This window comes from Peromyscus leucopus, chromosome 1 (assembly GCF_004664715.2).
Source record: "Peromyscus leucopus breed LL Stock chromosome 1, UCI_PerLeu_2.1, whole genome shotgun sequence".
Taxonomy (NCBI): domain Eukaryota; kingdom Metazoa; phylum Chordata; class Mammalia; order Rodentia; family Cricetidae; genus Peromyscus; species Peromyscus leucopus.
The window spans coordinates 47,101,574-47,116,728 of record NC_051063.1 but is presented as its reverse complement, the minus strand read 5'-3'; the positions used below and the strand labels follow the sequence as shown (position 1 = coordinate 47,116,728).

The following is a 15,155-nucleotide window of genomic DNA, read 5'->3' as shown; positions in this document are numbered from 1 at the left end:
CTTTTGTAAGACCCATCTCCAAAGTTCTGATTGGTGTTCGGCTCATGGATCTTCATGCTGTGATCATTGCCAACTTCTTAAACATGAGGGTGGATCTCTGCTGTAGACCGAGACCCAGAATGACCTCTGTCCATATACCCCTTTCTCCCATTTAGTAGGGTGGTGGAAACAGCCCAGCAGGAAGCTATTGGAAGCCAAAGGACTATGGTTGATTAGTGACTGCTCTGAGGTCTCTCTTCATCAGAGAACTCTTCTGGATACAAAGAGCGTCTTTCTTGAACTTGGACCGAGCTGGTCCGAGTAGTGATGTTTAACATGCCTAGGCTGTAGCTCACTTTTCCTCGTGCCGTACCTCTGTGAATGTTCATGGACTTCTCTCTGCTGAGGAGAATTCCATTGCCTATTACTCAGCTTTCCCAGTTACTCTGCCTTCTAAGGACAACTTTCTCTTGGTTAGCTGTTTCTGGGCTTCTTCATATAGAGTCAGAGCGATGAGTAGAGGCTGAAATTGGAGGACCTGGGGGTGGAGAGGGTGAGTTGCATGTGAATATGGGTTAAGGAATGGCTGTACTTATTTCTGAAAAGGCTCAGTACTTATGTGAGAGAAGAACAAACAGAAGCTGAAGGAAGGAGGAGGGAGAGAAGGGTCTGGAGGAGAGGCTGGGTGGGGGTGGGTGAAGAGCAGAGGAGAGTTCTTGGAGGAGCAGTGGCCAACAGAAGGTAGAGATGCATGAAGGACTCCAAGGATATCTTCCTGTGCATCAAGCATTTAGACTCTGCTTCACAGAAGCCTGGTTGTCTCTGGGTTTCTCCACCGTGCCCACTCTGGAAGGCGGAGGCTGACCGTGGAGTAGTGGGTTTTGGAAATGCTCTGCCTGAGGTCCTGGTGCTGCCCCCTTGAAGAACCGCAGGTCACTCTCCTGAATCTAAAGCGCAGTAATAAGGCTGAGGGTAGAGTGTCTGCCTAGTGTTCATGACGACACGGGTTCCATCCCAAGTATGTCATAAACTGGGTTTGGTGGTATACACCACTTTCTCTAGTCATCAGGTAGTTGGAGAGAGGAAGATCAGAAATCCAGGGTTATTCTTGGCTACATAAGGAGTTGGATGCCAGCCGAAGGTACACAAGACTGGCTCAAAAACAAAACAGAAACAAAGCACAGAAATGTCATTTTCAGATTTAGTCGATTATTTACTTTATACCCTATCTTCAAGGCAGTTTGACGCGGTTTGGATTTATTTAGTTGGAGGAGTGTCCTGATTCATTCAGAGTGTTTGCTTACAATCAATAGAAAAGAAACTTGCTTTAAGGAAGAAAAGTTTGAGTTTCTAGGCCACATTTTATTCACAAAAATATTCTTCGGGAAGGATACTTTAATTTTTGTTTCTCAAAAGAGATTGCTCTTTTGTGCTGGTTTGAGGTGGGGGTGTTTTTAGGGAAAGAGAAGGAGCAGAGACTGTGGTTTAAATAAAAAAAGAGTGCTTTCTTCTGGCAGCCAGCCTCCTGGGGTCCAATCGATCTGTGCCTGCTGCCTGTCCAACATTCATGTTCCATGATTCTTCTCTGAGAGGCTAAAGGCCTGGAGTCTGCATGCTGCTGGGACTTGCAGGTCTGTGGGTGGAGCCCTTTGTATTGGCTCTGGGGACAGCAGGAACAGCACTTTTGTAGAAGAATGGCCTTCATGGAGCTCTGTCAAGGCTTGGTGCCACTGGGTCACAGGCAAGGGCAGAAAGAACATGTACCCTGAGCCTCCTGGTATGTTGCTGGTGGAGGGTCACACAGCACAGTATTATCAACCTGCTTTCCAAGCCCTTAGGTGCCATGACATTGTTTGTAGTATATATCTTACATATATATGGAGAATATATGCATGTAGTTTTGCAGTGCTGGTGATTGGACTCAGGGATTTGCACATGAGAGGTAAGCACTCTGCTACTTTGCAATACACTAAGCCTTGTGTCCATACTGTTTGATCACAGTGATGACTTATGTGAAGACAGGAAGTACCAGCTCCTTTCTTACATTTGAAACAATATCCAGAACAGATAGTTATTTCCTGCCTAGATTTAAAAGATCCCGACAAACAGTCTTCTGCTGCAGAAAGGCTTGTGAACAGTTCCTTCCCTCTCCACAGGCCAGAGAAACCTAAGGTACTCCTAGTAGCACTGGTCTCACTTCCTTAGCTGTGAGTGACTCCTAGGTCAAAGTATCGGGATGCTCGGATCTGCTTGTGTGTGGTGCAGGTGACACCTGTGTACCTTGTCGATGGAGAACCAACCACTGGATGGTCGGCTGCTGCTGTGCAGAACTGGGTGATGGCTGAGAGATCACATTTTGTCTCCTTAAGAAAGCAGGAAGGAAAGAAGGATGGATGTATGAGAAGGTACAAAGTTAGTGCTTTCAGTTACCTTCTCTGACTTGCTTTACCTCAAACCCAAGCCCAGGGTACAGGATGTTATATCACACCCACTTAAGGAGAAAGTTAACTACCTGAGAGGTGGATACCTTGCTTAGAATCACATAATTGGGAGGTGATGGTTTCACACCTTTCATCCCAGCACTAGGCAGAGGCAGGTGGATCTCTGTGAGTTTGAGGCTAGCATGGTCTACAGAGCTAGTTCCAGGACAGCCTGGTCTACAGAGCTAGTCTCAGGACAGCCAAGGCTACATAAAGAAACTTTGTCCCAAAAAAACAAATAAACAAATAAAAATAATCACGTAGTTGGTGGATGTTGGATGATGTTTCCTCTTTTCTATTATGTCTATGATCTCAACACTAGAATGAATTTCTCTCAAGTCTGACAGTGCAAATGAAATATGATGCAACATAAGTAATATATGAGTTTGTGGTAGTTATATTTACAAAGTAGGAAAATTCATTTTGGCATGGTTTCATTAATGTAGTGTCTAAAAAAATTTCTTCAATGAGTAAGCGATATGAAAATATCAGTGAATGCTGGGTGGTGATGGCACATGCCTTTAATCCCAGCACTTGGGAGGCAGAGGCAGGTGGATCTCTGTGAGTTTGAGGCCAGCCTGGGCTACAGAATGAGTTCCAGGACAGCCAGAGCTACACAGAGAAACCTTGTCTTGAAAAACAGAAAACAAAACAAAACAAAAACAAAATAAATAAAACAAAAAAAAATCAGTGAGATATATTTCATATTCTTTTTAATGTTGAGCCTTCAGTGTCCAGTATTAATTAGTATTTATTAGCTAGGCCTGTCTCAACTCATACCAGCCATGTTTTACCTCTGCAGCCATGTGAACTAGTAGTTTCTCTAAGACAGTATGGCTCTAGCGTCTCTTGATTAGAGAGATGTGTCTTATCTGCCTGCACAGGTGGTAGTGGGTCACAGTTTTCCAGATGACTGATTTGCAAACATCTCAACCAGGCAGTCTGCGTGTCTGTCACCTGAAGGGGATATTGAAATTTCTCCATCAGGCTGGAGCCCCAAGTGCTCTCCTATGCAGCCTAATTGAGCTGGGCTGTACCTTTGACATTCACTGGGCAGTTTACTTGACTTCCCTGTGACTGTGCCCTCCCTCTTTCCAAGGATTCTTGAATTCCACACACTGTCTTTGAGCGGAATGGTGGTGTGGTAAGAAGGGAATGTGTACCCCAAGGATCCTTCTCCTCCCCTGCTAAACACAGCTGCAGTTTCTTATTTACCTAGTTGTGATCACATATTAATGGCAGAGGAGCCTGCCAGGAAAGGCAAGTCCAAGAAACCAGTGTATTTAGGGAGAACGGATACTATGTACTTAAGCTGTGTTCTTCTTTGGTGCTTTGTTTAAAAAAAATGTGTCCACAATCTAAGAAAGTTGGTCCTACAGAGTCATAGCCCAAGGGTTTGAGATCTCAGACGCCAGGCAGGTAGCTTGGGAGGAAGACTAAGATATTCTTTGTTTTCACGAAAAATGTTGTGGTTGCCTTCTTTTTCGGGTGAGGATGAACATAAGACCCTCTTGGTCTTTCTTTTTCTGTTGATAGAGAAATAGTTCTCTTTAAGAAAAAACCAGTGCATGCATCCATGGTAAACAGCTAACAACATGGGGCCTTGGTGTTGGACAAATGACTATAAACACTTTGACTATCTAGAAGTGGCTACTACCCAGCTCCATACAGCTGTGCCCCTCGAGGCTCAGCATTACCACATCCTGCTATTTTTAAGGAGAAGCCACCCCGTGAAATTAGAAAATTGTTGGCTTAATAATTAAAAAAAATAATTACAGACTGATAGGAAGTGGCAAAGTACCACTTCTTCAAGTGGTCACATTTGGACAGCTATAGTTCAGTGTCCAGTACAGGAAGCTGACATTGCCACAATGTATACACATTGTTATATAGATTTTGTTATAGACGCCTTTCCACTGGGGTGCCTGTGTGTGTGTGTGTGTGTGTGTGTGTGTGTGTGTGTGTGTGTGTTATCCCTTTGAAGTTTTATTATGTGCACCATTTATGTAATAACAGCCACAATTAAAGTAGTAGCATATGTCTGTAATCCCAGCACATGGACATTAGAAGTGTGGTGGTGGTGGTGGTGGGATTAAGATTTCAAATATAGCTTGGACCGCATAGTGAGTGCCAAACTATGTGAGTGCCTTGATGGGACTATTTTAGAGTCGAATAGGAAAATGTACACATGCGCGCGCGCGCGCACACACACACACACACACACACACACACACACACACACACGTGTTTGACTTTTGTTGTTTGTACAAATAAACTGAAAACCCTCTTGAGGTCCACAGAACATTCCCTAGGCCTGATGAGTCTCTAATTTTCAACCTTCATTCTAGTCTAGCTGTTTTTTTCTTTTTTAGTCAGATAAAAATTCATGCTCCATAAAATTCACTATATAACTGTTTCCAAGTAGGCAGTTTAGCATATTCTAGCATATTTGTCAAGTTGTGCAATCATTGCCACTTTTTTTTTCAGCACTCCCTAAAGAAGCCCCTTGCCCATCAGCATTCACCTCCATTCCCCTCTCCCCATCCTCTGGCATCCAGTAATCTACTTTGTGTCTCTATGGCCTTGCCTACTCTGAACAGTTTCTGTAAATGGAATCATCTAATATATGCATTTTTGTTTCTGGCTGGATGTTTTCATCTTACCAAGGAAGGGATCTGAGACTGGAGAGGGAAAATGACGTTTCTATGACTCTATGGAGGAGGCAAGCCTGTCAGTGCTCACCCCTTTGTGCCATGGTCCTCTGCCTCTCCTTATTCTGTGTTCAGTCTGATGATCATGCTGTGACTTCTTTTAGGGAGACTTGAACGAGCATGCTTAGCAATAGGGCACTTTTGTTAATTGTGTTGAGGTTCTTTTTTTGTTTTTGTTTTTGTTTTGTTTTGTTTTGTTTTGTTTTGTTTTTGAGACAGGGTTTCTTTTTGTTGTTTTGGTGCCTGTCCTGGAATTCACTCTGTAGACCATGCTGACCTTGAACTCACAGAGATCTGCCTGGCTCTGCCTCCTGAGTGCTGGAATTAAAGGCATGTGCCATCGCTGCCTGGCTGTGTTGAGGTTTTTCAAGGAGTCACTATGGATGTGGGAGTTGTAAAGCAGGAAACAATGTGTAGTTTGGGTCACCTACTGTGTGCCAGCCTTGGAGCAACAGGGATCTGTTAAATTGGGTGCTGATCATGAAGGGACACCCAATTAGGAAAACAGACATATGAAAGATGATTTTTGGATGTTGACATAAGTAGTATGATAGTGGGGAACGACACTGGGCCCAGTCCATGTGGAGGAAGCTAGAGGGTTGGAAGGAAGCTAACGGGCAATGAGCTGGCAGAAGGAGACTTGGAATTCAAGAACGGGGTCCACAGTACCACTCTATACATTCATTGGTGGTGATAAGAGAGTATTGTCGGGTATGAAGGTGTGGTTCCAGGCATGAGTTTGAGCCAGGTCAGCTACTGCAGTGGACATCTGAAGTTCTCAAATGGTGGATGACTGAATGGAGGCAGAGTAGGAAAAGCCTAATTTGATAATTGAATCTCCGTGGGAACTCCAGTCTGAACAGTTAGGGTATACAGAAGAGGTACACATTGAAGCCAGTATCTAAGTAGTGACAGAATTAAAGAATCACAGCGAGAGGCATTAGGAGACTCATCCCAGAGAGCGTGATGAGTCATGCCATGGAGCATCTTCAGAGAGCCCTCGCCCCTCTTCCATCCACTTGCTTGCTCATCTGCTTCATATTGAGCACATGTAATGTGCCAGGGACTGTTGTAGTGCTGAGGCTATAGAAATGAACATGTCAGACAGGATCTCTGCTCCTTTGAAGGGGATAAATACAATAGTGGATAAATACGATATGGTAGGGTCTACTAGGAAAGGAGCCTTTGCTGGTGAGAGTAAGGTTCCGGAGTTAGAACTGGCCTTGGTCAAGAGTTAATGTTTCTTTTGAGCTCTCAATCTGAGAATGCCCCATCCTTGGCAAGATTTTTTTTGTTATTTGTTTTATTTTTAATGCAGTAGAAATAGTAAATGCAAATAGCATTATGATGTGTTGAGGGGGCAGCCCCTGACCGTTTATAGAGTGTGCTTGGCTTCGCTGAGATGTTCTCACGGGCCCCAAGTCAGACAGAATAGGTATCTGGAAGCCTGGACCTATACACACTCTTAGGATGGGGAGCTGGGGAGACAGGGGAGGAACCCTCAGCTTGGGGAAACAAATGTATATTCAAGTAGAAGATACTGCACAAAGTCACTCTGAATCATTTAAAGTAGGTGTGCTTTTATAATTTTTTTAAAAAGGGAAGCTAAAATTATTTTTTGCTAGTTTCCAGCTAATTCTGTTGTACTTTGAGTGTTGTGTCATTCAGAGAACTTGGAAACATTCATTCTTCCTCCTACCATATTTGTGGAGTAGGTGGGAGAGCTTAAAAAAAGCTCCTGAAGACCCATTTCCTCTGCCTATGGTTGCAGGAAGAGGAAGAGGATGGGCTGGCACTGGGATCAGAGCGGAGAGAGCCACACTAGTGTGGAGCCTGTGAAAGCTTCAGTGGAGTTCAGTTCCTTAGGGTGTTGGCACTGGTGATAGCCCCTTTGATCCCAGAAAATCCCTTTCAAGGTTCAAAGGGGGTTAATTTTGCAAGTTGTAAAGTGATCTTTATTTTATTTTATTTATTTTGGTTTCTGAGACAGGATTTCTCTGTGTAACAGCCCTGGCTTTGTAGACCAGGCTGGCTTTCAACTCACAGAGATCCGCCTGCCTCTTCCTCCCAAGTGCTGGGATCAAAGGTGTGCTCCACCACTGCCTGGTGTACAGTGATCTTAAATAGAATAACCAATGTAGTGTGATATAAAAACCAACCAGGAGGGTGAAGTACTCAGATTTGTGTCCTTCCTAAGTTGATTGGCCTCAAGCTGGTTGCACATTTTCTCTCTTGGACTTTGGATTTGTTGCTGCTAGAAGAGAGAAATCTGCTATGAGCCAGGGAAGCAACTTGGGGCCTTGTATTAAGAAGAAAGAGAGTAGCAGTCCAGTCATCCTTGTTCCACATCTAGTATCTTTCTATGAGTGAGTACATACCATATTTGTCTTTCTGAATCTGGGTTACCTCACTCAGGATGATTTTTTTCTAGATCCATCCATTTGCCTGCAAACCTCATGATGTCATTGTTTTTCTCTGCTGAGTAGTATTCCATTGTGTATATGTGCCACAATTTATTTATCCATTCTTCAGTTGAAGGGCATCTACGTTGTTTCCAGGTTTTGGCTATTACAAACAATGCTGATATGAACATAGCCGAGCAAGTGCTCTTGTGGTATGACTGAGCATTTCTTGGGTATATGCCCAAGAGTGGTATAGCTGGATCTTGGGGGAGATTGATTCCCAATTTTCTAAGAAAGCGCCATATTGATTTCCAAAGTGGTTGTACAAACTTGCATTCCCACCAGCATTGGAGGAGAGTTCCCCTAGTTCCACATCCTCTCCAGCATAAAGTATCTTCAGTGTTTTTGATCTTAGCCATTCTGACAGGCGTAAGGTGGTATTTCAGAGTTGTTTTGATTTGCATTTCCCTGATGATTAGGGATGTTGAGCAATTCCTTAAATGTCTTTCAGCCATTTGAGTTTCCTCTGTTGAGAATTCTCTGTTTAGTTCTAAAGCCCATTTCTTAATTGGACTGTTGGTCGTTTTGATGTCTAATTTCTTGAGAAAAGGAAGAAACAAAGTACTAAAGAGGCCCACAGAAATCCACAAAGATACCCCCACAAAAGACTGCTGGCAATGGCCGAGAGACAGCCGGGACTGACCTACTCTGGTGATGGGATGGCCAAACACCCTAATAGTTGTGCCAGAAACCCCATCCAAGGACTGAGGAATCTGGATGCAGACATCCATGGCTAGGCCCCGGGTGGAGCACTGGGAGTCTAATTAGTGAGAAAGAGGAGGGTTTATATGAGCGAGAATTGTTGAAACCAAGGTTGGATAAAGCACAGGGACAAATAGCTAAACGAATGGAAACACATGAACTATGAACTAAAGGCTGAGGGGCCCCCAACTGGATCAGGCCCTCTGAATAGGTGAGACAGTTGATTGGCTTGATCTGTTTGGGAGGCATCTAGGCAGTGGTACCAGGTCCTGTGCTCATTGCATGAGTTGGCTGTTTGAAACCTGGGACTTATGCAGGGATGCTTGGCTCAGTCTGGGAGGAGGGGACTGGACCTGCCTGGACTGAGTCTACCAGGTCAATCTCAGTCCTTGGGGGAGCTTTGCCTGGGGGGGGTGGGCTGGGGGAAAGGAGAGGGGGGCAGGAAGGGGGAGAACAAGGGAATCTGTGGCTGTTATGTAGAACTGAATAGTATTGTAAAATAAAATAAAATAAAATATGAAAAAAAAAAAAGAAGAATAAAGAACAGCCAAGTCTGGCTGGGTGGCATGAAGTTTGGGGTATATTTTGACAGAAACCCGAGTTTTGAGGTACTGTATTGGGATATGTAACCTACAGTCAAACTTGAAACTTGAAAGCAGCAAAGAGCACCAATAAGAAGGCAAAGCAGAATGGTACAGATCCTTGCCATCTAGGGACTGGGGAAAAAATGCTTTGGAAAAATAGAAGTAATCTGTGCTGTGGAGGAGATGTGCATAGGCTTCTGAGGACACTGGGCATGAGGGCTCCTGTAGGCCGGAATGGGTTGGCTGGTGGGCTGACGCTTGTTAGGAATGAGGATATCAGAGATGGCTTGGCAGCAGCTGGTACTGTGGTCTTGGGATGGAGTAGAGGAGAAGAAGACACAGATGAGGGAGGGGAGGCCCTAACGCGTCTGACAGGGCCTGGAACAAAAAACTGCCGTGTCTTTTGAAGCACTGGACTAGAGAAGTGTCTTGTATTAGGCCTGGGTATGTTAGAATTGCAGGAAAATGAACGAATCATTTAAAATTGAGGACTACCAGAAGTGGGAAAGTTCTTTTGATTTCTCTAAACTCCCCGCCACTCCACACCGTTCTAAACTTGATTTCTTACCCAAGTGGAGGCTACTTATGTTGAAGTGGGGTTCTGGGAGTGTCTCCTTGTTTTGTTGGAGAATAGTGAGGCTTGTTGCTTGACCTCTTGTTCAAGAAGGTTGACCTTAGCTAGCTGTGGATTTCTTGGGATTCTGGGAGTGTCTCCTTGTTTTGTTGGAGGTTAGGGAGGCTCGTGGCTTGGCCCCTTGTTCCAGAAGGTTGACCTTTGCCAGCTGTGGATTTCTCTGATGCTGACTTTCTGAAGGTCACCTGCTAGCACCTGGTGACGTCAGGAAGAGATCTCTTCAGGTTGGTCCATTCAGGAAGCAGCTTGCTCCAATCTGTCATCTTTGTGGCACATACATTTACTTTGCCACTTTTGGCTAGGGATGGCTCAAGCCATTACATGACCACAAAGTGGAAATCTGCAATGAGAAGTGCTCTGCTGGCTTGGCAGATTTCCACCACGTTGCACTCATCTGCAATGCTTCCCCTTTGATGGGCAGGAGGGACCTGGTCAGAATGCTGATGTCCTGAATGTGTTCCTCGAAGGCCATTTGGTGGCTGGAGAGGTGCAGATCCTTTGTCTTGCTGGAAGGTGCAGCTGCATGGTATGTAGAGATGCAGGTCTGCTGCTGGGACTAGGCAGCCCGAGTTTCATCTGGAAACACGCAGACTGGGCGAATGCCGCTAAGGAGGCCTGCCTCACTTACCCGGTTGCCATTCTTGGTGCTGGCATTCTGCCACCTACTTAATGGGGTTAAGCAATGGGTGTCACGATGGCATAGACATTTGATGGACACACTGAGAATGAGTAAATCTCCAAGCAGAACTCTCGGTGCTTTCCTGGAGGATGCTGAATTAATGACCTTGAAGAGACTGTTCTGGAGCTTCTGCACTCCTGGTAAAGTACATCCCCAGGTTCATGCCAGAATCACCTGTGGGAAGGTTTTGTACTGCCAAACCAAAAATAAGATTATTTTTATTATGGTCTTTTTAGTTCTCCAGGTGATTTTTCATTTTCAGCCAGATACAAGAACTTGCCAAACCTTTGTGGTTCTAGTGAAGTTCTGTCCACCACTTAGGGGGACCATGCCTTGTGTCCTCAAACTGCTCCGAACTGCACCAGTTCCCACCCCAACCTAAGCCTTCGCCTCATATTTGGCCTTCACTCTTTACACCCCTTCCCATGCCTGCTCCCACCGTGTGTGTGTGTGTGTGTGTGTGTGTGTGTGTGTGTGTGTGTGTGTCTGTGTCTGTGTGTGTCTGTGTCTCTGTGTGCTTACATGTAGAAGCCGGCCAGAGGTCAACATTAGCTGTTCTCTTCAGCCACTCTCCCCCCCTTACTTTTTGATTCAGAATCTCCCACTGAACCTGGAGCTCACCAATTCAGATAATCTCCCTGGCCAGTGAATTCCAGGGAATCTTTCTGTCTCCTTCTCCTCCTCCAAGCTGGCTGCCAGGCTGGGCTTTTTACAAGTGGGTTCTGGGGATCCGAACTCCGGTCACGAGAGCTGTGCAGCAGATAGTTTGCTAACTGAGCCCATCTCCCCAGCGCCAAGGCTGGTGTTGGAACTGCTCTTGGTGCCTCAGCCCAGGCTGGTACTCATTGCTTTCTGACAAATGGGAAAGCTCCACATGGAGATTTGGATGGACAGGTAGTCTGAGATTTTTTTTTTTTCCCTCTTGTGAACATTTCTGCTGAAGGCCAGTAGTTTCTGGATATTTGGGACCTTAGAGTGGGGATAGGTTTCTCAATCTTATAACTGATGTGAAGAAAAACTCATATTTATTCTTCATCTTAGAAACCTCCCCCAAAGGCCAAGGTTTCTGCCATGGTGTTTTTGAGGCCTTCCAGACTCTGAGAAAAAACTAGTTGTTCCTTGACATGAATGGGCATTGCCAGGGACCAGGGCTGAGTTGGTAGTATTCTTGATGTGGACATTTGGTGAGATGTACAGATGAGAACGCACATGCAGTGCTGTGCATCAAGTCCTTACAGATGTTGAGTTACATTATGTAAGGCAAGGGTTGGGTGTCTCTCTCTCTCTCTCTCTCTCTCTCTCTCTCTCTCTCTCTCTCTCTCTCTCTCTTTCTCTCTTTGTGTGTGTGTGTGTGGTGGTGGTGGTGGTGGTGGTAATTAAGATCTACAAGGTAGTAAGAGGCCCGGATAAAGCTGAAATAGACGGCTGTTCAAATGTCCCTCTTTTGCCTGCATTGCCCCCTGGGGTGGGATCAGCACCTTCCCTTTTCTGCCCTCTCCCACCAGGCTTTGGGTTTTGCTCAGTCCTCTGTTCATGCTGGGAAGAAGTCTCTGCTTCTGCCGCTAGGTGCTTCTCTTCCTGTATCACCTGAGCAGGCCCGTTTAGAGTGTCCAGACCGCCTTTTTCTCAGAACAACTTAAGGGCTGTGCTGACTTTGTATCTCTTAGCACCTCATGCTGTGTGGTATGTAATGTAGCTCAGTGAGCAAATCAATAAATTCTTTAAGAAGATGATGTAAATAACTCCCACCGTCTTAAGCTGAACACTGCTAATGTGTTACAATGCTGGTGTCTTTGTACATAAGCATGTATATAGTTTTCTCCTTTTTTGTTTTGTTTTGTTTTTTGTGAATCTGCTGGAGCTAGAACCCAAGGCCGCACATAAGCCAGGCAAGTGCTCTACATCCCCAGCTGTAGATGTAACCAACCGTCTTATTAAATAAGAAACACAGAACCAATGTAAAAGAGAAAGCCAAGAGATCAGAGCTCAGAGCTAAAATCTCACCCTTCCTCCTGTGGTGGTCCCAGCTTCCTGAAAGAGAGTTATTTCCCTGTGTGTAAGTCGTTTCATAGTCATTCTGCCTTCTCATTGGTTGTAAACCCAAACACGTGACTGCCTCGTCACTGTCTGTATGTACGGCCCCCCAGGTCTTAAAGGCATATGTCTCCAATGCTGGCTGTATCCCTGAACACACAGAGATCTATGGGATTAAAGGCGTGCGCCACCACCGCCACACTCTGTCTATGGCTCTAATAGCTCTGACCCCCGGGCAACTTTATTTATTAACATACAATCAAAATCACATTTCAGTACAATTAGAATACCACCACACCCAGCCCTTGGGTTTTCTCTTTAAAATTTTATTTTATGTTTATAAGTGTCTGCCTGCATGTGTGTATGTGCACCACATGTATGCAGTGTACCTTGAGTCCAGATGAGGGCCTCCTATCCCTTGGAACTTGAGTTACAGATGGTTTTAAATTATCATGTGGGTGCTGGGAATGGATCCAGGTTCTCTACAAACGCAGAGGCAAACGAGGGTGGTGGGGAATGAAAGCAGCAGTTCTCTGTGCAGAGAAAATACAGAATGCTAGCGTTGGTATTCAGAGCAAGCAAGCCTGCGTGTGAAGGGTGACTGCTGTTTGCTCCCAGATCGTCACTGTCTGAGAGGAACGTCAGGAGAGTTTACAGATCTTCTGATCTGTTTGCCTTTTAAAGAGAAGCTGAAAGTGTGAGGCTCACCATAGTTGTCCTCGTTGTCGTCATCATCATCTTAATTTGTTGTTGTTGTTGTTGTTGTGTATGTGTGTGTGTGTGTGTCTGTCTGTCTGTCTGTCTGAGCGTACACATGTGGAAGTCAGAGAACAGCTTTTGAGTGAGTTCTCTCCTTCCACTGTGAGTTCTGGGGATCGAACTTAGTTTCTCAGGATGGTGTGGCAAGAACTTTAGTCCGCTGAGCCACCTTGTAGGCCTAAGAGGTGTGAGCTTTCATGTGACATTTCTGAGTTTTAACTTCGGGGAGTTCCAGGACATATGAAGCAGAGGTAGTATTGTGCCTCTGCAGGTGAAACGACCCTTTGCTTTCAGTTTGTGACCCCATTGCAGGCAATCTCTGGAGCATTCTTGTGTCCGAGATCCTGTCACTGTTGTGGGAGCCATTTCCGTGTGTGTGAACTGAAGATTATTGGTCTATATGGGAAATGGGGCTGAGCCAGAGATTTAGGCTGGATGAGAAGCATGGGGACTTTGGGTCTGAGTGGTGTGCCTGTTGAGGTGAGTTGGCTTGAGATGAGCCTCCTGGGGTAAGGCCAGTGTGTTTGTAGTTTGTTCATGGTGTTTTATGTGTCGTTTCAGGAATTGGCATCCATTGGAAGAATCTGCAAGCCTCTCTCTGCCCAGAGCTCCAGGACCAATGTGTCTTCCCACTACCATAAGCCACTGGTGAATAAGTGTTTTTGTTTTTTCCTCCTGTTGCAGTGAAGAGACATATTGATCATGCACTGTGATTTGCACATAATGATGTTTATCACTTGTTTTAGTTACTTTTTGATTGCTGTGATAAAACACCATGACCAGAGCAACTTCTAGAAGGGAGGGATTATTGGGGATTATAATTCAGGAGAAACAGGGTACATCATGGCAGAGAATTGAGGCAGCAGGTGACATGGTAGCAGGAACAGCTGAAAACTCCCATCTCCAACCATAAGTAGCAGGAAATGGAGAGAGTTGTGGAATGGCATGTGACTTTGAGACTTCAAAGCCTGCGCACAATGACGTGTGTCCTGTAGCAAGGCCATACTTCTTAAACCTGTTCACACAATGCCACCAACTGGGGACCAAGTAGTCAAACCCTGGGGCTTATGGGAGATATTCTCATTTAAACCGCCACAGCTGAGTTTAGGCATATCCCTGTAAAAGTCCTGCCACTTTTACAGGGATCTGGAATAATTGTGTGGTTTCTGGGGTTCCAAACAGCAAAGTATATTCTGTCTTGTTCACACTGCAGGGTTGCTTGCTTTGAAGACTGAAGGAGATAATGTTTGTGAATATACTTCAAAGAGAGTGAGGTGTTGGGGCAGATGCAGTGTAATACTGTGGTGTTCTGAGATACATCGAGGCTCTCCTCTCACACACACTTTATTACTTTAAGTAGCTTTTTCAAGCATCCCAGATGTTGAAAGAAAGAGCTGCTATACCCACATCACTGCAGCCCAGGGCTGGATGGGGCCTTCCTGCCTTTGACTTGTGGTGTTTATATCTACCTTCACCTGCTAAACCTGAGAGACAGGGCTCTAAAGCTGTCGTGTCTGAGTGAACTAGCACATTAAGATGAGATAACTAGACATTACCCTCACATGTGGACAGGTTAGTAATGTGGGGTTTAAATACTTGTTTTCTGAGACCTCTAGGGTAGTTCTTTAAGATATTTGCATTTTCTTTTCTTTTTAAATTTGTTACTACCACTCTACCTCTGTTTTATTTTCATTATATATTTTCTTTCCTTTTTTTTGGTTTTTCAAGACAGGGTTTTTTTGTGTAACCGTGGCCCTGACTGTCCTGGAACTCACTTTGTAGACCAGGCTGGCCTAAAACTCACAGAGATCCGCCTGCTTCTGTCTCCTGAGTGCTGGGATTAAAGGCATGCACCACCTTGCCTGGCTATATTTCCTTTTTTTAAATGTCCCCCCCCCATTTTAATTGAAAATATTTTTTCATACAATATATCTTGATTATAGTTTTCCCTCCTCCAAGTTTTCTTTCAAGTCCTCCCGTTAGAAAACAGTAAGGCATTTAAAAAATCATAAGCTAAAACAACAACAACCAAATCAAGTTAGAATAGGAACAAACCAAAAAGAGCCAAAGAAAAAGCACAAGAAAGACATATAGATGCAGAGACAAATGCATTAGCACACACAAAGCCTGT

At 44.8% G+C, this 15,155-nt stretch overlaps 1 protein-coding gene across 1 annotated transcript in view; it reads left to right on the top strand.

Moving 5' to 3' along the window:
• The window catches only part of Sorbs1 (sorbin and SH3 domain containing 1), a 240,448-nt gene that overhangs the window by 57,727 nt on the left and 167,566 nt on the right, over positions 1-15,155 (top strand). Inside the window, 1 exon segment of the mRNA XM_037206757.1 lies at positions 13,586-13,672. The gene's annotated coding sequence lies outside the window, so the exon portion shown is untranslated.